Source organism: Chiloscyllium punctatum, chromosome 38 (genome assembly GCF_047496795.1).
Source record: "Chiloscyllium punctatum isolate Juve2018m chromosome 38, sChiPun1.3, whole genome shotgun sequence".
Classification (NCBI taxonomy): Eukaryota; Metazoa; Chordata; class Chondrichthyes; order Orectolobiformes; family Hemiscylliidae; genus Chiloscyllium; species Chiloscyllium punctatum.
Genome location: NC_092776.1, coordinates 29,007,267 through 29,030,641, shown reverse-complemented (window position 1 = coordinate 29,030,641; position 23,375 = coordinate 29,007,267). Strand labels below are relative to the sequence as shown.

At 38.6% G+C, this 23,375-nt stretch overlaps 4 long non-coding RNA genes across 4 annotated transcripts; all 4 read right to left on the bottom strand.

The window, feature by feature from the left end:
• Window positions 1-207: 207 nt before the first annotated feature.
• On the bottom strand, window positions 208-5,581 carry LOC140463720 (uncharacterized). Its single transcript, XR_011954755.1, has 4 exons — window positions 5,456-5,581; window positions 3,979-4,005; window positions 2,276-2,302; window positions 208-226 (listed from the first exon to the last, which is right to left on the bottom strand). It is a non-coding gene; the product is annotated as an uncharacterized lncRNA (long non-coding RNA).
• Window positions 5,582-6,096: 515 nt separating this feature from the next.
• On the bottom strand, window positions 6,097-11,469 carry LOC140463717 (uncharacterized). Its single transcript, XR_011954753.1, has 4 exons — window positions 11,344-11,469; window positions 9,867-9,893; window positions 8,164-8,190; window positions 6,097-6,115 (listed from the first exon to the last, which is right to left on the bottom strand). It is a non-coding gene; the product is annotated as an uncharacterized lncRNA (long non-coding RNA).
• Window positions 11,470-11,984: 515 nt separating this feature from the next.
• LOC140463716 (uncharacterized) lies at window positions 11,985-17,357 on the bottom strand. The gene is made up of 4 exons (XR_011954752.1): window positions 17,232-17,357; window positions 15,755-15,781; window positions 14,052-14,078; window positions 11,985-12,003 (listed from the first exon to the last, which is right to left on the bottom strand). It is a non-coding gene; the product is annotated as an uncharacterized lncRNA (long non-coding RNA).
• A 508-nt stretch (window positions 17,358-17,865) lies between these two features.
• Window positions 17,866-23,234, bottom strand: LOC140463715 (uncharacterized). The gene is made up of 4 exons (XR_011954751.1): window positions 23,109-23,234; window positions 21,633-21,659; window positions 19,930-19,956; window positions 17,866-17,891 (listed from the first exon to the last, which is right to left on the bottom strand). It is a non-coding gene; the product is annotated as an uncharacterized lncRNA (long non-coding RNA).
• Between the last annotated feature and the right edge of the window lie 141 nt (window positions 23,235-23,375).

Here is a 23,375-nt window from a genome sequence, read left to right as displayed (position 1 = left end):
AATGTTCCCATCACCAAGCATTTTCACAAAGGATGTTTTCTCTAACTTCATCAAGTGTTGATCTGGTATTATAACAGGGACACACCAATCTATTGGGGGTGGATGTGGGCTTGAGTGGGAGATCTTAGGGAAGCAAGTAAAACATGTGTAATGAAGTTTAATGACTGAAAAGTGAATAGGAACATTTTCTTGAACATATTTTCCATACCTGCTGTTGTTGATGTTTCTGTTAAAACAATAAAAATAATGAATTAGTAACAAGAATATTTGCCATACCCTTTCAAGCTTTAGACTCCATGTGATCCTCTTAACAGCATTAAAGAAAGAAGATTGGTTCAGTCTAATATAACTTTTATGCTAATTAGTTTAAATTATTTTCTCAGAAGGTGATGGTTTTACATGATATTCAACCTCAAAACAGTGAATCATTGAATATATTTGGAAAGTTTGCAAAAGCTGGGGCTATTATCCCTGGAGCGTCCAAGGCTAGGAGGTGACCTTATAGAGGTTTATAAAATCACGAGAGTAAGTTAAACAGACACGTTCTTTGCCCTGTTGTAGGTTCAGAATTAATGTAGCAACAATGATCACAGAAATCTGGGCAGCAGTTGCCATAGTAAGCACAGTTGTAATTGCAGGAATATCCTGATGAATATCCTCCACAGTTATATCGGCATGAACCAACTTCTGTTAGATAGTGAATGCTGAGTTAGGTTTGAAGTTATGTTGATTATAAACAAGGTTACAGATTACAGGCTTCAGAAAAATGACATGTATTTTAATCATTGAAAAGTGGATGAATACATTTCCTTGAAAATATTTTCCTTACCTGTTGTCCCTGTTATTCCAGGAAGCACAGTCAAAATATAAAAAATAATGCATTTGTAACAGGACTATTTGCCATACCTCTTCAAGCCTCAAACATTATGTGATTCTTTTAACAACATTAAAGAAAGAAGATGCGTTGGTCTGATATAACGGTATGCGAATTGTTTAAAATGAATGTTCCCTTCAGCCGGCATGTTCAGATAGGGTGCCCTTTCTAACTTTATAAGGTGTTGAACCGGTATTATAACTGGCGAACCAATCTGACTGGAGGGATTTGGACGGGGAGCTGTTCAAATAGGGAATTTGCAGGTGTCAACATGTAGAAGGTTCCAGATTTTCCAGTTTAGGGATAAGAAATACTAGTAAATCAATATTAAACTCTCATTGAGAAATCAAACCAGCAATGAAAAAAAAACATCCTCAGCTAATAGTGGTGAAACTGTTGCAGATGTAGAAGATAATTGAAATCATATGAATATTCAAGTGGAAGCCACTCAAGGTACAATCAAGCAGGCGTTGACACGTCCATTAAAAGAAGTGAAGAAAGAAGTTTATGACAAAACTCCATAAGCGCATCAGTATACAAGCAAGAATGGTAAGGATAGACTGTACAACAAGAATAGGTTCCCAGCAACACAACATAATTACTGAGGCAAGCCCAAGACCATTTGACAAGATTGGCTCACTTTAGTTGTTCATGGTTTGATCATATGATTTGTATGAAGTGAGACTTCTACATGCAGAGTCATGGAGGCATACAGCATAGAAACAGGCTATTCGGCCAACCATGTCTATGCTGACATACAAACACCAAACTATACTCATACCATTTACCTGCACTTAGTCCAGAGCCTACAATGCCCTGGCATTTTATGCTCTGAAGGATGAAGGCCCAAATTTGGAGCAGTGATCATTCTGAGACCAACACCTCTGTATCACATCAGGAGAGGAGGCCGCTCCCAGTTTTGGTGGTGTACCAGGGCAAAATGGAACATAAATCCAATATAGGACTAACATAATGCTTGTTTCACATCGGCAGGCACGCCACCAACTCCACTGCAAGCTAATTCTAGCCATATATATAACTGCTTTCTCTCATACAGGTCACCTATAAAATCCAGCCCATGACATTGCCCCTTGTTGGGCAATCCAAAAACACGGGTTATAATTTTCAAATACACACCGAAGACAGATTTGAGAAGGAATTTATTTCCCTGTAGAGCATTACTCTGTGTAATACTCGATGTCAGAGCACTGAATCATTGATTATGTTCAAAGTAATTTACACAAAGTTTGGTCTACAAAGATATCAGGGGTAATGATCAGGCTTTTTGGGAGGTGGGGTCATGACTCAGGTTGGGGTTGGGGGAAACAATGAAAACACTCGTAATGAACATTAATCATTGAAAAATGAATTAATACATTCTCTTGAAGATATTTTCCATACCTGGTGTCAATGTTGTTTCAGTAAAACCTGTCAAAACATTAAGAATAATGTATCCATAACAAGAATATTTGCCATTCTGCTTCAAGCCTCAGACATCATGTGATCCTTTTCAACAGCCTTAAAGAAAGATGGTTGATTTGGTCTGATTCAACTTTATGCCAAATCTTTTAAATTAATGCTCTCATCACCCAACATATTCAAATAGGATGTCCTTTCTGACTTTATTAAGTGTTCATCCAGTCATCCGACTGGAGGGCTTCCAACAGGGAACTTCAGGAAAAATGGGAAATTAGTAGGTGTCGACATGTTCAAGGTTCAAGACTTTCCAGGAGTGGGGAAAGCAACATATAACAAACAATTTTGAATTGTCATTGAGAAATTAAATAGGCAATTTAGAAAAACACATCATCAGATACAGAACGGTGAGACTGTTGAAGATTTAGATGAAAATTGAAATCCGACAGATATATAAGTAGAAGCAAGACAAGCATACGATCCAGAAGTAATAGAAAATTCTATTAAAAGACGTCAATAAGAAAGTATATCAGGAGGCTCCATTATGGTATCAAAATTAGCAAGAATGTTAGGGATAGAGTGTACAACAAGGATACTTTCCTAGCACCATGGTATAATTACAGAGGTGAGCCCAACATCTTTTGACCAAATCAACTCACCTCAGTATTTCATAAGATGGCCTTCTAATTTCTATGTGGGGTTTCCACACAAAGACACATAGAGCCATACAGCATGGACATGGGCCTTTCAGCCCACCATGTCTGCGCTGACCTGGAAAAACCAAACTATGCTCATTCAATTTACCTACACTCGCACCTAGCCAACACTGCCCTGGCATTTTATGCTCTCAAGGAGGATGACCCAACTCTTGGAGCAGTGACCCCTACTCTGAGACCAGCAGCTCTGTGACCACCAGGAGAGGTGACCACTCTTGGCATTGCTGGTGTATCAGGAAGAAATGGAACAATCAATAGCCCCAACACATTTGTTCCACATTTTAGTATAAATACTTAAGGCAGAGTGGAGAAAAGTTTGATTTTCTCAGAACATGATTGCTCTTTGTGATACTCTACCTCAGAGCAGTGAATCATTGAATATGTTCAAGGTATTTTGACTAATCTTGTCTAAAAGGGAATCAGGTAATAATTCAGTGCTTGTGGGGGAATTGGAAGCTCATTCTCTTATTGCATGATGGCAATATCTCAAGGGGCGAAATGACCTGCTCCTGCTTCAAATTCATCTCATGCAGGTTTTATGCTGATTCCATAAGTGTTGAAGCTCCAAAATCATTTGATGCTTTTGAACAAACGTAAAGGAAAAAAGAGTAATCAGGCAGTTTCGTGATGAGGTCATTAATGTCTATTTTATCTTGTGCCTTGGTCAGAGATGATAGTCTAGATACATGACAATTTACCCACACGCTCAGAGATGGTGGAGATAGCAGTGTTACTGGATCATTATGTGCGATAACCAGTTATACCCCGAACAGAGAATGGACAACAGAGTTTCAGGTGGTGTCTATATTACAGCAGTAATATGGAGGATTTAGACAGAATGCACATAGACTACAAGAAACCAGAGATGTGATTCTCTGAGGACGCTCATTATGATCAATTATTGTGATAGGCACAGCGTCCCCAAATATAAAAACCAACAAACTTAATAATTTTTATTAAACTCTTACTGACCTTGTGTTGAGAATTCACTGCAGTAACCTACAGAGGAACATATTCAACTTATTCAATTTGTCAAGTACTTAGGAAGAATCTTTCAACAGTATGACTTGGAAAAATTTCAATATGACACACGAGAAAAAGACGATGCATTTCAGATATTGTGGGATTGACAAACAAATGCTGAGAACAAAATGACAAGCGTTGGGGGCAGATTGTCAAACATAGCATTCAATATATACAATATATGTACATCTACAAATAAAATGAAATGTGCAGCACACCCGCATAAATTTGGCAGTGCATGTCTTTGCTGTTATGGTGCCATCTTGGTATTTAAATGCAGTACTTACAAAGCCACGAGTATTCAGTTAATGATATCCTGTATAATATGACAAAGCCACAGTTGACCAGAAAGACAAAATAAGCACCCTAGCCTGCTCACTCACAGGGTCAGCCACCTCCTATAAAGCAGTGGATGGCAAATTAAGAAGTGAACATTGTGGTCACAGTCACTGACAGTAAATTTCTGACTGCCAGTGGTGAGAAATTTCAATGAGCACTGGCTTTGGAAATGAGGGTTATCACGGAAGTTGTTTCTTGGTGAGGAATTTTGTCCGTGACGACCCTGAGTAAATACAGCATTGTTTGTGGAGAGCTCTCTCCCTTTCCTCCTCCTCTCTCATAGTATCACATTCTCATCTGCGCTGCCACACGACTGCAGGCCTTGGAGGATGATGAGGGAACATAGGCTCATGATACCATCAGGCTGCTCTGTTGTTAGAGAGAGACATTGGTGGTGGTTTAACCTGAGGGTCACTCCACAACAATTAAGCATAGCAGCTGAAAAGGAGACTCCTTCATAGAAACCTCAGTCAGTGCAGGGATTGAAACCAGACTGATGACATCAGTCTGCAATGCAAAACAGCCATCCAGCCAACTGATCTAACTGACCCCCATGATGATGATACATTCAACACAATGACAAAGAGCAAGCAATCTGAGCTGAACACTTGAAGTACAAAGCAAGGCCTTCACAACTCGCTGAAAATGTCACCAATTCTAAACATCAAGAGAAATTCTTCATGTTCTTGTTCTTAGTAAAACCCAGTTGAAATCTGACCCTGACAGGAAGATGGATGTTCTTGATGATCTACTGTATAATTTCCAGGACTTAGTTCTAATGCATGTCCAATGTCCTCACCAAACATCAGGACTGCATCAACTCACTGGAAACCTGGGTGTGATGCAAAACTACTTCTCAGCCACCGTGCTTCAGGCTGATCCAGATTTTTGAAACACTACAGCACAGAACTGTCCTGATCATAATATCATAGAACACACCACATACTGCAGAATAGAAATTACACACTATCTGAACTTAACTACACAAAAGCTTTCTACATGTCCCATTCTACGGTTTATCATGTATTTTTACAATTATAATACACAACTAAATATAAATTTAAATGTTCACTAAAAATCCACATACCAGAATTAATGTAGTAACAATGATCACAGAAATCTGGGCAGCAGTTGCCAGAGTAAGCACAGTTGTAATCACAGGAACATAGTGCATAACTTCCTCCACAGTTGTATCGGCATGAAACAATATCTGTAATGGAGTGAAAGCTAAGATTGGTCAAAAGTTATCTTGCTTATAAACCAAATTACAGACTATAATAATCAGAGAAATATAATAAACTTCCTTCATTGAAAAGTGGATGAATACATTTTCTTGAAAATATTTTCCTTACCTGCTGTCCCTGCTGTTCCAGGAAGCACGGTTAAAATATAAAAAATAATGCATTAGTAACAGGAATACTTGCCATACCTCCCCAAGGCTCAAATAGCATGTGATCATTTTAACAATATTAAACAAAGAAGATTTGATCTGATATAACGTTTTGCCAATTGTTTGAAATTAATGTTCCCATCACCCAGCATTTTCACAAAGGATGTTTTCTCTAACTTCATCAAGTGTTGATCCAGTATTATAACAGGGACACACCAATCTATTGGGGGTGGATGTGGGCTTGAGTGGGAGATCTTAGGGAAGCAAGTAAAACATGTGCAATGAAGTTTAATGACTGAAAAGTGAATAGGAACATTTTCTTGAACATATTTTCCATACCTGGTGTTGTTGATGTTTCTGTTAAAACAATAAAAATAATGAATTAGTAACAAGAATATTTGCCATACCCTTTCAAGCTTTAGACTCCATGTGATCCTCTTAACAGCATTAAAGAAAGAAGATTGGTTCAGTCTAATATAACTTTATGCCAATTAGTTTAAATTATTTTCTCACAAGGTGATGGTTTTACGTGATAATCTACCTCAAAAAAGTGAATCATTGAATATATTTGGAAAGTTTGCAAAGGCTGGGGCTATTATCCTTGGAGCATCCAAGGCTAGGAGGTGACCTTATAGAGGTTTATAAAATCACGAGGGTAAGTTAAACAGACACGTTCTTTGCCCTGTTGTAGGTTCAGAATTAATGTAGCAACAATGATCACAGAAATCTGGGCAGCAGTTGCCATAGTAAGCACAGTTGTAATTGCAGGAATATCCTGATGAATATCCTCCACAGTTATATTGGCATGAGCCAACTTCTGTTAGATAGTGAATGCTGAGTTAGGTTTGAAGTTATGTTGATTATAAACAAGGTTACAGATTACAGGCTTCAGAAAAATGACATGTATTTTAATCATTGAAAAGTGGATGAATACATTTCCTTGAAAATATTTTCCTTACCTGTTGTCCCTGTTATTCCAGGAAGCACAGTCAAAATATAAAAAATAATGCATTTGTAACAGGACTATTTGCCATACCTCTTCAAGCCTCAAACATTATGTGATTCTTTTAACAACATTAAAGAAAGAAGATGCGTTGGTCTGATATAACGGTATGCGAATTGTTTAAAATGAATGTTCCCTTCAGCCGGCATGTTCAGATAGGGTGCCCTTTCTAACTTTATAAGGTGTTGAACCGGTATTATAACTGGCGAACCAATCTGACTGGAGGGATTTGGACGGGGAGCTGTTCAAATAGGGAATTTGCAGGTGTCAACATGTAGAAGGTTCCAGATTTTCCAGTTTAGGGATAAGAAATACTAGTAAATCAATATTAAACTCTCATTGAGAAATCAAACCAGCAATGAAAAAAAAACATCCTCAGCTAATAGTGGTGAAACTGTTGCAGATGTAGAAGATAATTGAAATCATATGAATATTCAAGTGGAAGCCACTCAAGGTACAATCAAGCAGGCGTTGACACGTCCATTAAAAGAAGTGAAGAAAGAAGTTTATGACAAAACTCCATAAGCGCATCAGTATACAAGCAAGAATGGTAAGGATAGACTGTACAACAAGAATAGGTTCCCAGCAACACAACATAATTACTGAGGCAAGCCCAAGACCATTTGACAAGATTGGCTCACTTTAGTTGTTCATGGTTTGATCATATGATTTGTATGAAGTGAGACTTCTACATGCAGAGTCATGGAGGCATACAGCATAGAAACAGGCTATTCGGCCAACCATGTCTATGCTGACATACAAACACCAAACTATACTCATACCATTTACCTGCACTTAGTCCAGAGCCTACAATGCCCTGGCATTTTATGCTCTGAAGGATGAAGGCCCAAATTTGGAGCAGTGATCATTCTGAGACCAACACCTCTGTATCACATCAGGAGAGGAGGCCGCTCCCAGTTTTGGTGGTGTACCAGGGCAAAATGGAACATAAATCCAATATAGGACTAACATAATGCTTGTTTCACATCGGCAGGCACGCCACCAACTCCACTGCAAGCTAATTCTAGCCATATATATAACTGCTTTCTCTCATACAGGTCACCTATAAAATCCAGCCCATGACATTGCCCCTTGTTGGGCAATCCAAAAACACGGGTTATAATTTTCAAATACACACCGAAGACAGATTTGAGAAGGAATTTATTTCCCTGTAGAGCATTACTCTGTGTAATACTCGATGTCAGAGCACTGAATCATTGATTATGTTCAAAGTAATTTACACAAAGTTTGGTCTACAAAGATATCAGGGGTAATGATCAGGCTTTTTGGGAGGTGGGGTCATGACTCAGGTTGGGGTTGGGGGAAACAATGAAAACACTCGTAATGAACATTAATCATTGAAAAATGAATTAATACATTCTCTTGAAGATATTTTCCATACCTGGTGTCAATGTTGTTTCAGTAAAACCTGTCAAAACATTAAGAATAATGTATCCATAACAAGAATATTTGCCATTCTGCTTCAAGCCTCAGACATCATGTGATCCTTTTCAACAGCCTTAAAGAAAGATGGTTGATTTGGTCTGATTCAACTTTATGCCAAATCTTTTAAATTAATGCTCTCATCACCCAACATATTCAAATAGGATGTCCTTTCTGACTTTATTAAGTGTTCATCCAGTCATCCGACTGGAGGGCTTCCAACAGGGAACTTCAGGAAAAATGGGAAATTAGTAGGTGTCGACATGTTCAAGGTTCAAGACTTTCCAGGAGTGGGGAAAGCAACATATAACAAACAATTTTGAATTGTCATTGAGAAATTAAATAGGCAATTTAGAAAAACACATCATCAGATACAGAACGGTGAGACTGTTGAAGATTTAGATGAAAATTGAAATCCGACAGATATATAAGTAGAAGCAAGACAAGCATACGATCCAGAAGTAATAGAAAATTCTATTAAAAGACGTCAATAAGAAAGTATATCAGGAGGCTCCATTATGGTATCAAAATTAGCAAGAATGTTAGGGATAGAGTGTACAACAAGGATACTTTCCTAGCACCATGGTATAATTACAGAGGTGAGCCCAACATCTTTTGACCAAATCAACTCACCTCAGTATTTCATAAGATGGCCTTCTAATTTCTATGTGGGGTTTCCACACAAAGACACATAGAGCCATACAGCATGGACATGGGCCTTTCAGCCCACCATGTCTGCGCTGACCTGGAAAAACCAAACTATGCTCATTCAATTTACCTACACTCGCACCTAGCCAACACTGCCCTGGCATTTTATGCTCTCAAGGAGGATGACCCAACTCTTGGAGCAGTGACCCCTACTCTGAGACCAGCAGCTCTGTGACCACCAGGAGAGGTGACCACTCTTGGCATTGCTGGTGTATCAGGAAGAAATGGAACAATCAATAGCCCCAACACATTTGTTCCACATTTTAGTATAAATACTTAAGGCAGAGTGGAGAAAAGTTTGATTTTCTCAGAACATGATTGCTCTTTGTGATACTCTACCTCAGAGCAGTGAATCATTGAATATGTTCAAGGTATTTTGACTAATCTTGTCTAAAAGGGAATCAGGTAATAATTCAGTGCTTGTGGGGGAATTGGAAGCTCATTCTCTTATTGCATGATGGCAATATCTCAAGGGGCGAAATGACCTGCTCCTGCTTCAAATTCATCTCATGCAGGTTTTATGCTGATTCCATAAGTGTTGAAGCTCCAAAATCATTTGATGCTTTTGAACAAACGTAAAGGAAAAAAGAGTAATCAGGCAGTTTCGTGATGAGGTCATTAATGTCTATTTTATCTTGTGCCTTGGTCAGAGATGATAGTCTAGATACATGACAATTTACCCACACGCTCAGAGATGGTGGAGATAGCAGTGTTACTGGATCATTATGTGCGATAACCAGTTATACCCCGAACAGAGAATGGACAACAGAGTTTCAGGTGGTGTCTATATTACAGCAGTAATATGGAGGATTTAGACAGAATGCACATAGACTACAAGAAACCAGAGATGTGATTCTCTGAGGACGCTCATTATGATCAATTATTGTGATAGGCACAGCGTCCCCAAATATAAAAACCAACAAACTTAATAATTTTTATTAAACTCTTACTGACCTTGTGTTGAGAATTCACTGCAGTAACCTACAGAGGAACATATTCAACTTATTCAATTTGTCAAGTACTTAGGAAGAATCTTTCAACAGTATGACTTGGAAAAATTTCAATATGACACACGAGAAAAAGACGATGCATTTCAGATATTGTGGGATTGACAAACAAATGCTGAGAACAAAATGACAAGCGTTGGGGGCAGATTGTCAAACATAGCATTCAATATATACAATATATGTACATCTACAAATAAAATGAAATGTGCAGCACACCCGCATAAATTTGGCAGTGCATGTCTTTGCTGTTATGGTGCCATCTTGGTATTTAAATGCAGTACTTACAAAGCCACGAGTATTCAGTTAATGATATCCTGTATAATATGACAAAGCCACAGTTGACCAGAAAGACAAAATAAGCACCCTAGCCTGCTCACTCACAGGGTCAGCCACCTCCTATAAAGCAGTGGATGGCAAATTAAGAAGTGAACATTGTGGTCACAGTCACTGACAGTAAATTTCTGACTGCCAGTGGTGAGAAATTTCAATGAGCACTGGCTTTGGAAATGAGGGTTATCACGGAAGTTGTTTCTTGGTGAGGAATTTTGTCCGTGACGACCCTGAGTAAATACAGCATTGTTTGTGGAGAGCTCTCTCCCTTTCCTCCTCCTCTCTCATAGTATCACATTCTCATCTGCGCTGCCACACGACTGCAGGCCTTGGAGGATGATGAGGGAACATAGGCTCATGATACCATCAGGCTGCTCTGTTGTTAGAGAGAGACATTGGTGGTGGTTTAACCTGAGGGTCACTCCACAACAATTAAGCATAGCAGCTGAAAAGGAGACTCCTTCATAGAAACCTCAGTCAGTGCAGGGATTGAAACCAGACTGATGACATCAGTCTGCAATGCAAAACAGCCATCCAGCCAACTGATCTAACTGACCCCCATGATGATGATACATTCAACACAATGACAAAGAGCAAGCAATCTGAGCTGAACACTTGAAGTACAAAGCAAGGCCTTCACAACTCGCTGAAAATGTCACCAATTCTAAACATCAAGAGAAATTCTTCATGTTCTTGTTCTTAGTAAAACCCAGTTGAAATCTGACCCTGACAGGAAGATGGATGTTCTTGATGATCTACTGTATAATTTCCAGGACTTAGTTCTAATGCATGTCCAATGTCCTCACCAAACATCAGGACTGCATCAACTCACTGGAAACCTGGGTGTGATGCAAAACTACTTCTCAGCCACCGTGCTTCAGGCTGATCCAGATTTTTGAAACACTACAGCACAGAACTGTCCTGATCATAATATCATAGAACACACCACATACTGCAGAATAGAAATTACACACTATCTGAACTTAACTACACAAAAGCTTTCTACATGTCCCATTCTACGGTTTATCATGTATTTTTACAATTATAATACACAACTAAATATAAATTTAAATGTTCACTAAAAATCCACATACCAGAATTAATGTAGTAACAATGATCACAGAAATCTGGGCAGCAGTTGCCAGAGTAAGCACAGTTGTAATCACAGGAACATAGTGCATAACTTCCTCCACAGTTGTATCGGCATGAAACAATATCTGTAATGGAGTGAAAGCTAAGATTGGTCAAAAGTTATCTTGCTTATAAACCAAATTACAGACTATAATAATCAGAGAAATATAATAAACTTCCTTCATTGAAAAGTGGATGAATACATTTTCTTGAAAATATTTTCCTTACCTGCTGTCCCTGCTGTTCCAGGAAGCACGGTTAAAATATAAAAAATAATGCATTAGTAACAGGAATACTTGCCATACCTCCCCAAGGCTCAAATAGCATGTGATCATTTTAACAATATTAAACAAAGAAGATTTGATCTGATATAACGTTTTGCCAATTGTTTGAAATTAATGTTCCCATCACCCAGCATTTTCACAAAGGATGTTTTCTCTAACTTCATCAAGTGTTGATCCAGTATTATAACAGGGACACACCAATCTATTGGGGGTGGATGTGGGCTTGAGTGGGAGATCTTAGGGAAGCAAGTAAAACATGTGCAATGAAGTTTAATGACTGAAAAGTGAATAGGAACATTTTCTTGAACATATTTTCCATACCTGGTGTTGTTGATGTTTCTGTTAAAACAATAAAAATAATGAATTAGTAACAAGAATATTTGCCATACCCTTTCAAGCTTTAGACTCCATGTGATCCTCTTAACAGCATTAAAGAAAGAAGATTGGTTCAGTCTAATATAACTTTATGCCAATTAGTTTAAATTATTTTCTCACAAGGTGATGGTTTTACGTGATAATCTACCTCAAAAAAGTGAATCATTGAATATATTTGGAAAGTTTGCAAAGGCTGGGGCTATTATCCTTGGAGCATCCAAGGCTAGGAGGTGACCTTATAGAGGTTTATAAAATCACGAGGGTAAGTTAAACAGACACGTTCTTTGCCCTGTTGTAGGTTCAGAATTAATGTAGCAACAATGATCACAGAAATCTGGGCAGCAGTTGCCATAGTAAGCACAGTTGTAATTGCAGGAATATCCTGATGAATATCCTCCACAGTTATATTGGCATGAGCCAACTTCTGTTAGATAGTGAATGCTGAGTTAGGTTTGAAGTTATGTTGATTATAAACAAGGTTACAGATTACAGGCTTCAGAAAAATGACATGTATTTTAATCATTGAAAAGTGGATGAATACATTTCCTTGAAAATATTTTCCTTACCTGTTGTCCCTGTTATTCCAGGAAGCACAGTCAAAATATAAAAAATAATGCATTTGTAACAGGACTATTTGCCATACCTCTTCAAGCCTCAAACATTATGTGATTCTTTTAACAACATTAAAGAAAGAAGATGCGTTGGTCTGATATAACGGTATGCGAATTGTTTAAAATGAATGTTCCCTTCAGCCGGCATGTTCAGATAGGGTGCCCTTTCTAACTTTATAAGGTGTTGAACCGGTATTATAACTGGCGAACCAATCTGACTGGAGGGATTTGGACGGGGAGCTGTTCAAATAGGGAATTTGCAGGTGTCAACATGTAGAAGGTTCCAGATTTTCCAGTTTAGGGATAAGAAATACTAGTAAATCAATATTAAACTCTCATTGAGAAATCAAACCAGCAATGAAAAAAAAACATCCTCAGCTAATAGTGGTGAAACTGTTGCAGATGTAGAAGATAATTGAAATCATATGAATATTCAAGTGGAAGCCACTCAAGGTACAATCAAGCAGGCGTTGACACGTCCATTAAAAGAAGTGAAGAAAGAAGTTTATGACAAAACTCCATAAGCGCATCAGTATACAAGCAAGAATGGTAAGGATAGACTGTACAACAAGAATAGGTTCCCAGCAACACAACATAATTACTGAGGCAAGCCCAAGACCATTTGACAAGATTGGCTCACTTTAGTTGTTCATGGTTTGATCATATGATTTGTATGAAGTGAGACTTCTACATGCAGAGTCATGGAGGCATACAGCATAGAAACAGGCTATTCGGCCAACCATGTCTATGCTGACATACAAACACCAAACTATACTCATACCATTTACCTGCACTTAGTCCAGAGCCTACAATGCCCTGGCATTTTATGCTCTGAAGGATGAAGGCCCAAATTTGGAGCAGTGATCATTCTGAGACCAACACCTCTGTATCACATCAGGAGAGGAGGCCGCTCCCAGTTTTGGTGGTGTACCAGGGCAAAATGGAACATAAATCCAATATAGGACTAACATAATGCTTGTTTCACATCGGCAGGCACGCCACCAACTCCACTGCAAGCTAATTCTAGCCATATATATAACTGCTTTCTCTCATACAGGTCACCTATAAAATCCAGCCCATGACATTGCCCCTTGTTGGGCAATCCAAAAACACGGGTTATAATTTTCAAATACACACCGAAGACAGATTTGAGAAGGAATTTATTTCCCTGTAGAGCATTACTCTGTGTAATACTCGATGTCAGAGCACTGAATCATTGATTATGTTCAAAGTAATTTACACAAAGTTTGGTCTACAAAGATATCAGGGGTAATGATCAGGCTTTTTGGGAGGTGGGGTCATGACTCAGGTTGGGGTTGGGGGAAACAATGAAAACACTCGTAATGAACATTAATCATTGAAAAATGAATTAATACATTCTCTTGAAGATATTTTCCATACCTGGTGTCAATGTTGTTTCAGTAAAACCTGTCAAAACATTAAGAATAATGTATCCATAACAAGAATATTTGCCATTCTGCTTCAAGCCTCAGACATCATGTGATCCTTTTCAACAGCCTTAAAGAAAGATGGTTGATTTGGTCTGATTCAACTTTATGCCAAATCTTTTAAATTAATGCTCTCATCACCCAACATATTCAAATAGGATGTCCTTTCTGACTTTATTAAGTGTTCATCCAGTCATCCGACTGGAGGGCTTCCAACAGGGAACTTCAGGAAAAATGGGAAATTAGTAGGTGTCGACATGTTCAAGGTTCAAGACTTTCCAGGAGTGGGGAAAGCAACATATAACAAACAATTTTGAATTGTCATTGAGAAATTAAATAGGCAATTTAGAAAAACACATCATCAGATACAGAACGGTGAGACTGTTGAAGATTTAGATGAAAATTGAAATCCGACAGATATATAAGTAGAAGCAAGACAAGCATACGATCCAGAAGTAATAGAAAATTCTATTAAAAGACGTCAATAAGAAAGTATATCAGGAGGCTCCATTATGGTATCAAAATTAGCAAGAATGTTAGGGATAGAGTGTACAACAAGGATACTTTCCTAGCACCATGGTATAATTACAGAGGTGAGCCCAACATCTTTTGACCAAATCAACTCACCTCAGTATTTCATAAGATGGCCTTCTAATTTCTATGTGGGGTTTCCACACAAAGACACATAGAGCCATACAGCATGGACATGGGCCTTTCAGCCCACCATGTCTGCGCTGACCTGGAAAAACCAAACTATGCTCATTCAATTTACCTACACTCGCACCTAGCCAACACTGCCCTGGCATTTTATGCTCTCAAGGAGGATGACCCAACTCTTGGAGCAGTGACCCCTACTCTGAGACCAGCAGCTCTGTGACCACCAGGAGAGGTGACCACTCTTGGCATTGCTGGTGTATCAGGAAGAAATGGAACAATCAATAGCCCCAACACATTTGTTCCACATTTTAGTATAAATACTTAAGGCAGAGTGGAGAAAAGTTTGATTTTCTCAGAACATGATTGCTCTTTGTGATACTCTACCTCAGAGCAGTGAATCATTGAATATGTTCAAGGTATTTTGACTAATCTTGTCTAAAAGGGAATCAGGTAATAATTCAGTGCTTGTGGGGGAATTGGAAGCTCATTCTCTTATTGCATGATGGCAATATCTCAAGGGGCGAAATGACCTGCTCCTGCTTCAAATTCATCTCATGCAGGTTTTATGCTGATTCCATAAGTGTTGAAGCTCCAAAATCATTTGATGCTTTTGAACAAACGTAAAGGAAAAAAGAGTAATCAGGCAGTTTCGTGATGAGGTCATTAATGTCTATTTTATCTTGTGCCTTGGTCAGAGATGATAGTCTAGATACATGACAATTTACCCACACGCTCAGAGATGGTGGAGATAGCAGTGTTACTGGATCATTATGTGCGATAACCAGTTATACCCCGAACAGAGAATGGACAACAGAGTTTCAGGTGGTGTCTATATTACAGCAGTAATATGGAGGATTTAGACAGAATGCACATAGACTACAAGAAACCAGAGATGTGATTCTCTGAGGACGCTCATTATGATCAATTATTGTGATAGGCACAGCGTCCCCAAATATAAAAACCAACAAACTTAATAATTTTTATTAAACTCTTACTGACCTTGTGTTGAGAATTCACTGCAGTAACCTACAGAGGAACATATTCAACTTATTCAATTTGTCAAGTACTTAGGAAGAATCTTTCAACAGTATGACTTGGAAAAATTTCAATATGACACACGAGAAAAAGACGATGCATTTCAGATATTGTGGGATTGACAAACAAATGCTGAGAACAAAATGACAAGCGTTGGGGGCAGATTGTCAAACATAGCATTCAATATATACAATATATGTACATCTACAAATAAAATGAAATGTGCAGCACACCCGCATAAATTTGGCAGTGCATGTCTTTGCTGTTATGGTGCCATCTTGGTATTTAAATGCAGTACTTACAAAGCCACGAGTATTCAGTTAATGATATCCTGTATAATATGACAAAGCCACAGTTGACCAGAAAGACAAAATAAGCACCCTAGCCTGCTCACTCACAGGGTCAGCCACCTCCTATAAAGCAGTGGATGGCAAATTAAGAAGTGAACATTGTGGTCACAGTCACTGACAGTAAATTTCTGACTGCCAGTGGTGAGAAATTTCAATGAGCACTGGCTTTGGAAATGAGGGTTATCACGGAAGTTGTTTCTTGGTGAGGAATTTTGTCCGTGACGACCCTGAGTAAATACAGCATTGTTTGTGGAGAGCTCTCTCCCTTTCCTCCTCCTCTCTCATAGTATCACATTCTCATCTGCGCTGCCACACGACTGCAGGCCTTGGAGGATGATGAGGGAACATAGGCTCATGATACCATCAGGCTGCTCTGTTGTTAGAGAGAGACATTGGTGGTGGTTTAACCTGAGGGTCACTCCACAACAATTAAGCATAGCAGCTGAAAAGGAGACTCCTTCATAGAAACCTCAGTCAGTGCAGGGATTGAAACCAGACTGATGACATCAGTCTGCAATGCAAAACAGCCATCCAGCCAACTGATCTAACTGACCCCCATGATGATGATACATTCAACACAATGACAAAGAGCAAGCAATCTGAGCTGAACACTTGAAGTACAAAGCAAGGCCTTCACAACTCGCTGAAAATGTCACCAATTCTAAACATCAAGAGAAATTCTTCATGTTCTTGTTCTTAGTAAAACCCAGTTGAAATCTGACCCTGACAGGAAGATGGATGTTCTTGATGATCTACTGTATAATTTCCAGGACTTAGTTCTAATGCATGTCCAATGTCCTCACCAAACATCAGGACTGCATCAACTCACTGGAAACCTGGGTGTGATGCAAAACTACTTCTCAGCCACCGTGCTTCAGGCTGATCCAGATTTTTGAAACACTACAGCACAGAACTGTCCTGATCATAATATCATAGAACACACCACATACTGCAGAATAGAAATTACACACTATCTGAACTTAACTACACAAAAGCTTTCTACATGTCCCATTCTACGGTTTATCATGTATTTTTACAATTATAATACACAACTAAATATAAATTTAAATGTTCACTAAAAATCCACATACCAGAATTAATGTAGTAACAATGATCACAGAAATCTGGGCAGCAGTTGCCAGAGTAAGCACAGTTGTAATCACAGGAACATAGTGCATAACTTCCTCCACAGTTGTATCGGCATGAAACAATATCTGTAATGGAGTGAAAGCTAAGATTGGTCAAAAGTTATCTTGCTTATAAACCAAATTACAGACTATAATAATCAGAGAAATATAATAAACTTCCTTCATTGAAAAGTGGATGAATACATTTTCTTGAAAATATTTTCCTTACCTGCTGTCCCTGCTGTTCCAGGAAGCACGGTTAAAATATAAAAAATAATGCATTAGTAACAGGAATACTTGCCATACCTCCCCAAGGCTCAAATAGCATGTGATCATTTTAACAATATTAAACAAAGAAGATTTGATCTGATATAACGTTTTGCCAATTGTTTGAAATTAATGTTCCCATCACCCAGCATTTTCACAAAGGATGTTTTCTCTAACTTCATCAAGTGTTGATCCAGTATTATAACAGGGACACACCAATCTATTGGGGGTGGATGTGGGCTTGAGTGGGAGATCTTAGGGAAGCAAGTAAAACATGTGCAATGAAGTTTAATGACTGAAAAGTGAATAGGAACATTTTCTTGAACATATTTTCCATACCTGGTGTTGTTGATGTTTCTGTTAAAACAATAAAAATAATGAATTAGTAACAAGAATATTTGCCATACCCTTTCAAGCTTTAGACTCCATGTGATCCTCTTAACAGCATTAAAGAAAGAAGATTGGTTCAGTCTAATATAACTTTATGCCAATTAGTTTAAATTATTTTCTCACAAGGTGATGGTTTTACGTGATAATCTACCTCAAAAAAGTGAATCATTGAATATATTTGGAAAGTTTGCAAAGGCTGGGGCTATTATCCTTGGAGCATCCAAGGCTAGGAGGTGACCTTATAGAGGTTTATAAAATCACGAGGGTAAGTTAAACAGACACGTTCTTTGCCCTGTTGTAGGTTCAGAATTAATGTAGCAACAATGATCACAGAAATCTGGGCAGCAGTTGCCATAGTAAGCACAGTTGTAATTGCAGGAATATCCTGATGAATATCCTCCACAGTTATATTGGCATGAGCCAACTTCTGTTAGATAGTGAATGCTGAGTTAGGTTTGAAGTTATGTTGATTATAAACAAGGTTACAGATTACAGGCTTCAGAAAAATGACATGTATTTTAATCATTGAAAAGTGGATGAATACATTTCCTTGAAAATATTTTCCTTACCTGTTGTCCCTGTTATTCCAGGAAGCACAGTCAAAATATAAAAAATAATGCATTTGTAACAGGACTATTTGCCATACCTCTTCAAGCCTCAAACATTATGTGATTCTTTTAACAACATTAAAGAAAGAAGATGCGTTGGTCTGATATAACGATATGCGAATTGTTTAAAATGAATGTTCCCTTCAGCCGGCATGTTCAGATAGGGTGCCCTTTCTAACTTTATAAGGTGTTGAACCGGTATTATAACTGGCGAACCAATCTGACTGGAGGGATTTGGACGGGGAGCTGTTCAAATAGGGAATTTGCAGGTGGAAGGTTCCAGATTTTCCAGTTTAGGGATAAGAAATACTAGTAAATCAATATTAAACTCTCATTGAGAAATCAAACCAGCAATGAAAAAAAAACATCCTCAGCTAATAGTGGTGAAACTGTTGCAGATGTAGAAGATAATTGAAATCATATGAATATTCAAGTAGAAGCCACTCAAGGTACAATCAAGCAGGCGTTGACACGTCCATTAAAAGAAGTGAAGAAAGAAGTTTATGACAAAACTCCATAAGCGCATCAGTATACAAGCAAGAATGGTAAGGATAGACTGTACAACAAGAATAGGTTCCCAGCAACACAACATAATTACTGAGGCAAGCCCAAGACCATTTGACAAGATTGGCTCACTTTAGTTGTTCATGGTTTGATCCTTTGATTTGTATGAAGTGAGACTTCTACATGCAGAGTCATGGAGGCATACAGCATAGAAACAGGCCATTCGGCCAACCATGTCTATGCTGACATACAAACACCAAACTATACTCATACCATTTACCTGCACTTAGTCCAGAGTCTACAATGCCCTGGCATTTTATGCTCTGAAGGATGAAGGCCCAAATTTGGAGCAGTGATCATTCTGAGACCAACACCTCTGTATCACATCAGGAGTGGAGGCCGCTCCCAGTTTTGGTGGTGTACCAGGACGAAATGGAACATAAATCCAATATAGGACTAACATAATGCTTGTTTCACATCGGCAGGCACGCCATCAACTCCACTGCAAGCTAATTCTAGCCATATATATAACTGCTTTCTCTCATACAGGTCACCCATAAAATCCAGCCCATGACGTTGCCCCTTGTTGGGCAATCCAAAAACATGGGTTATGATTTTCAAATAAACACTGAAGACAGACCTGAGAAGAAATGTATTTTCCCATGGAGCATTGCTCTATGTAATACTTTACGTCAGAGCACTGAATCATTGATTATGTTCAAAGTAATTTAGACAAAGTTTGGTCTCCAAAGATGTCAGGGGTAATGATCAGGCTTTTGGGGAGGTGGGGTCATGACTCAGGTTGGGGTTGGGGGAAACAATGAAAACACTCGTAATGAACCTTAATCATTGAAAAATGAATTAATACATTCTCTTGAAGATATTTTCCATACCTGGTGCCAATGTTGTTTCAGTAAAACCTGTCAAAACATTAAGAATAATGTATCCATAACAAGAATATTTGCCATTCTGCTTCAAGCCTCAGACATCATGTGATCCTTTTCAACAGCCTGAAAGAAAGATGGGTGATTTGGTCTGATTCAACTTTATGCCAAATCTTTTAAATTAATGCTCTCATCACCCAACATATTCAAATAGGATGTCCTTTCTGACTTTATTAAGTGTTCATCCAGTCATCTGACTGGAGGGCTTCCAACAGGGAACTTCAGGAAAAATGGGAAATTAGTAGGTTTCGACATGTTCAAGGTTCAAGACTTTCCAGGAGTGTGGAAAGCAACATATAACAAACAATTTTGAATTGTCATTGAGAAATTAAATAGGCAATTTAGAAAAACACATCATCAGATACAGAACGGTGAGACTGTTGAAGATTTAGATGAAAATTGAAATCCGACAGATATATAAGTAGAAGCAAGACAAGCATACGATCCAGAAGTAATAGAAAATTCTATTAAAAGACGTCAATAAGAAAGTATATCAGGAGGCTCCATTATGGTGTCAAAATTAGCAAGAATGTTAGGGATAGAGTGTACAACAAGGATACTTTCCTAGCACCATGGTATAATTACAAAGGTGAGCCCAACATCTTTTGACCAAATCAACTCACCTCAGTATTTCATAAGATGGCCTTCTAATTTCTATGTGGGGTTTCCACACAAAGACACATAGAGCCATACAGCATGGACATGGGCCTTTCAGCCCACCATGTCTGCGCTGACCTGGAAAAACCAAACTATGCTCATTCAATTTACCTACACTCGCACCTAGCCAACACTGCCCTGGCATTTTATGCTCTCAAGGAGGATGACCCAACTCTTGGAGCAGTGACCCCTACTCTGAGACCAGCAGCTCTGTGAACACCAGGAGAGGTGACCACTCTTGGCATTGCTGGTGTATCAGGAAGAAATGGAACAATCAATAGCCCCAACACATTTGTTCCACATTTTAGTATAAATACTTAAGGCAGAGTGGAGAAAAGTTTGATTTTCTCAGAACATGATTGCTCTTTGTGATACTCTACCTCAGAGCAGTGAATCATTGAATATGTTCAAGGTATTTTGACTAATCTTGTCTAAAAGGGAATCAGGTAATAATTCAGTGCTTGTGGGGGAATTGGAAGCTCATTCTCTTATTGCATGATGGCAATATCTCAAGGGGCGAAATGACCTGCTCCTGCTTCAAATTCATCTCATGCAGGTTTTATGCTGATTCCATAAGTGTTGAAGCTCCAAAATCATTTGATGCTTTTGAACAAACGTAAAGGAAAAAAGAGTAATCAGGCAGTTTCGTGATGAGGTCATTAATGTCTATTTTATCTTGTGCCTTGGTCAGAGATGATAGTCTAGATACATGACAATTTACCCACATGCTCAGAGATGGTGGAGATAGCAGTGTTACTGGATCATTATGTGCGATAACCAGTTATACCCCGAACAGAGAATGGACAACAGAGTTTCAGGTGGTGTCCATATTACAGCAGTAATATGGAGGATTTAGACAGAATGCACATAGACTACAAGAAACCAGAGATGTGATTCTCTGAGGACGCTCATTATGATCAATTATTGTGATAGGCACAGCGTCCCAAAATATAAAAACCAACAAACTTAATAATTTTTATTAAACTCTTACTGACCTTGTGTTGAGAATTCACTGCAGTAACCTACAGAGGAACATATTCAACTTATTCAATTTGTCAAGTACTTAGGAAGAATCTTTCAACAGTATGACTTGGAAAAATTTCAATATGACACACGAGAAAAAGACGATGCATTTCAGATATTGTGGGATTGACAAACAAATGCTGAGAACAAAATGACAAGCGTTGGGGGCAGATTGTCAAACATAGCATTCAATATATACAATATATGTACATCTACAAATAAAATGAAATGTGCAGCACACCCGCATAAATTTGGCAGTGCATGTCTTTGCTGTTATGGTGCCATCTTGGTATTTAAATGCAGTACTTACAAAGCCACGAGTATTCAGTTAATGATATCCTGTATAATATGACAAAGCCACAGTTGACCAGAAAGACAAAATAAGCACCCTAGCCTGCTCACTCACAGGGTCAGCCACCTCCTATAAAGCAGTGGATGGCAAATTAAGAAGTGAACATTGTGGTCACAGTCACTGACAGTAAATTTCTGACTGCCAGTGGTGAGAAATTTCAATGAGCACTGGCTTTGGAAATGAGGGTTATCACGGAAGTTGTTTCTTGGTGAGGAATTTTGTCCGTGACGACCCTGAGTAAATACAGCATTGTTTGTGGAGAGCTCTCTCCCTTTCCTCCTCCTCTCTCATAGTATCACATTCTCATCTGCGCTGCCACACGACTGCAGGCCTTGGAGGATGATGAGGGAACATAGGCTCATGATACCATCAGGCTGCTCTGTTGTTAGAGAGAGACATTGGTGGTGATTTAACCTGAGGGTCACTCCACAACAATTAAGCATAGCAGCTGAAAAGGAGACTCCTTCATAGAAACCTCAGTCAGTGCAGGGATTGAAACCAGACTGATGACATCAGTCTGCAATGCAAAACAGCCATCCAGCCAACTGATCTAACTGACCCCCATGATGATGATACATTCAACACAATGACAAAGAGCAAGCAATCTGAGCTGAACACTTGAAGTACAAAGCAAGGCCTTCACAACTCGCTGAAAATGTCACCAATTCTAAACATCAAGAGAAATTCTTCATGTTCTTGTTCTTAGTAAAACCCAGTTGAAATCTGACCCTGACAGGAAGATGGATGTTCTTGATGATCTACTGTATAATTTCCAGGACTTAGTTCTAATGCATGTCCAATGCCCTCACCAAACATCAGGACTGCATCAACTCACTGGAAACCTGGGTGTGATGCAAAACTACTTCTCAGCCACCGTGCTTCAGGCTGATCCAGATTTTTGAAACACTACAGCACAGAACTGTCCTGATCATAATATCATAGAACACACCACATACTGCAGAATAGAAATTACACACTATCTGAACTTAACTACACAAAAGCTTTCTACATGTCCCATTCTACGGTTTATCATGTATTTTTACAATTATAATACACAACTAATATAAATTTAAATGTTCACTAAAAATCCACATACCAGAATTAATGTAGTAACAATGATCACAGAAATCTGGGCAGCAGTTGCCAGAGTAAGCACAGTTGTAATCACAGGAACATAGTGCATAACTTCCTCCACAGTTGTATCGGCATGAAACAATATCTGTAATGGAGTGAAAGCTAAGATTGGTCAAAAGTTATCTTGCTTATAAACCAAATTACAGACTATAATAATCAGAGAAATATAAAGTGGATGAATACATTTTCTTGAAAATATTTTCCTTACCTGCTGTCCCTGCTGTTCCAG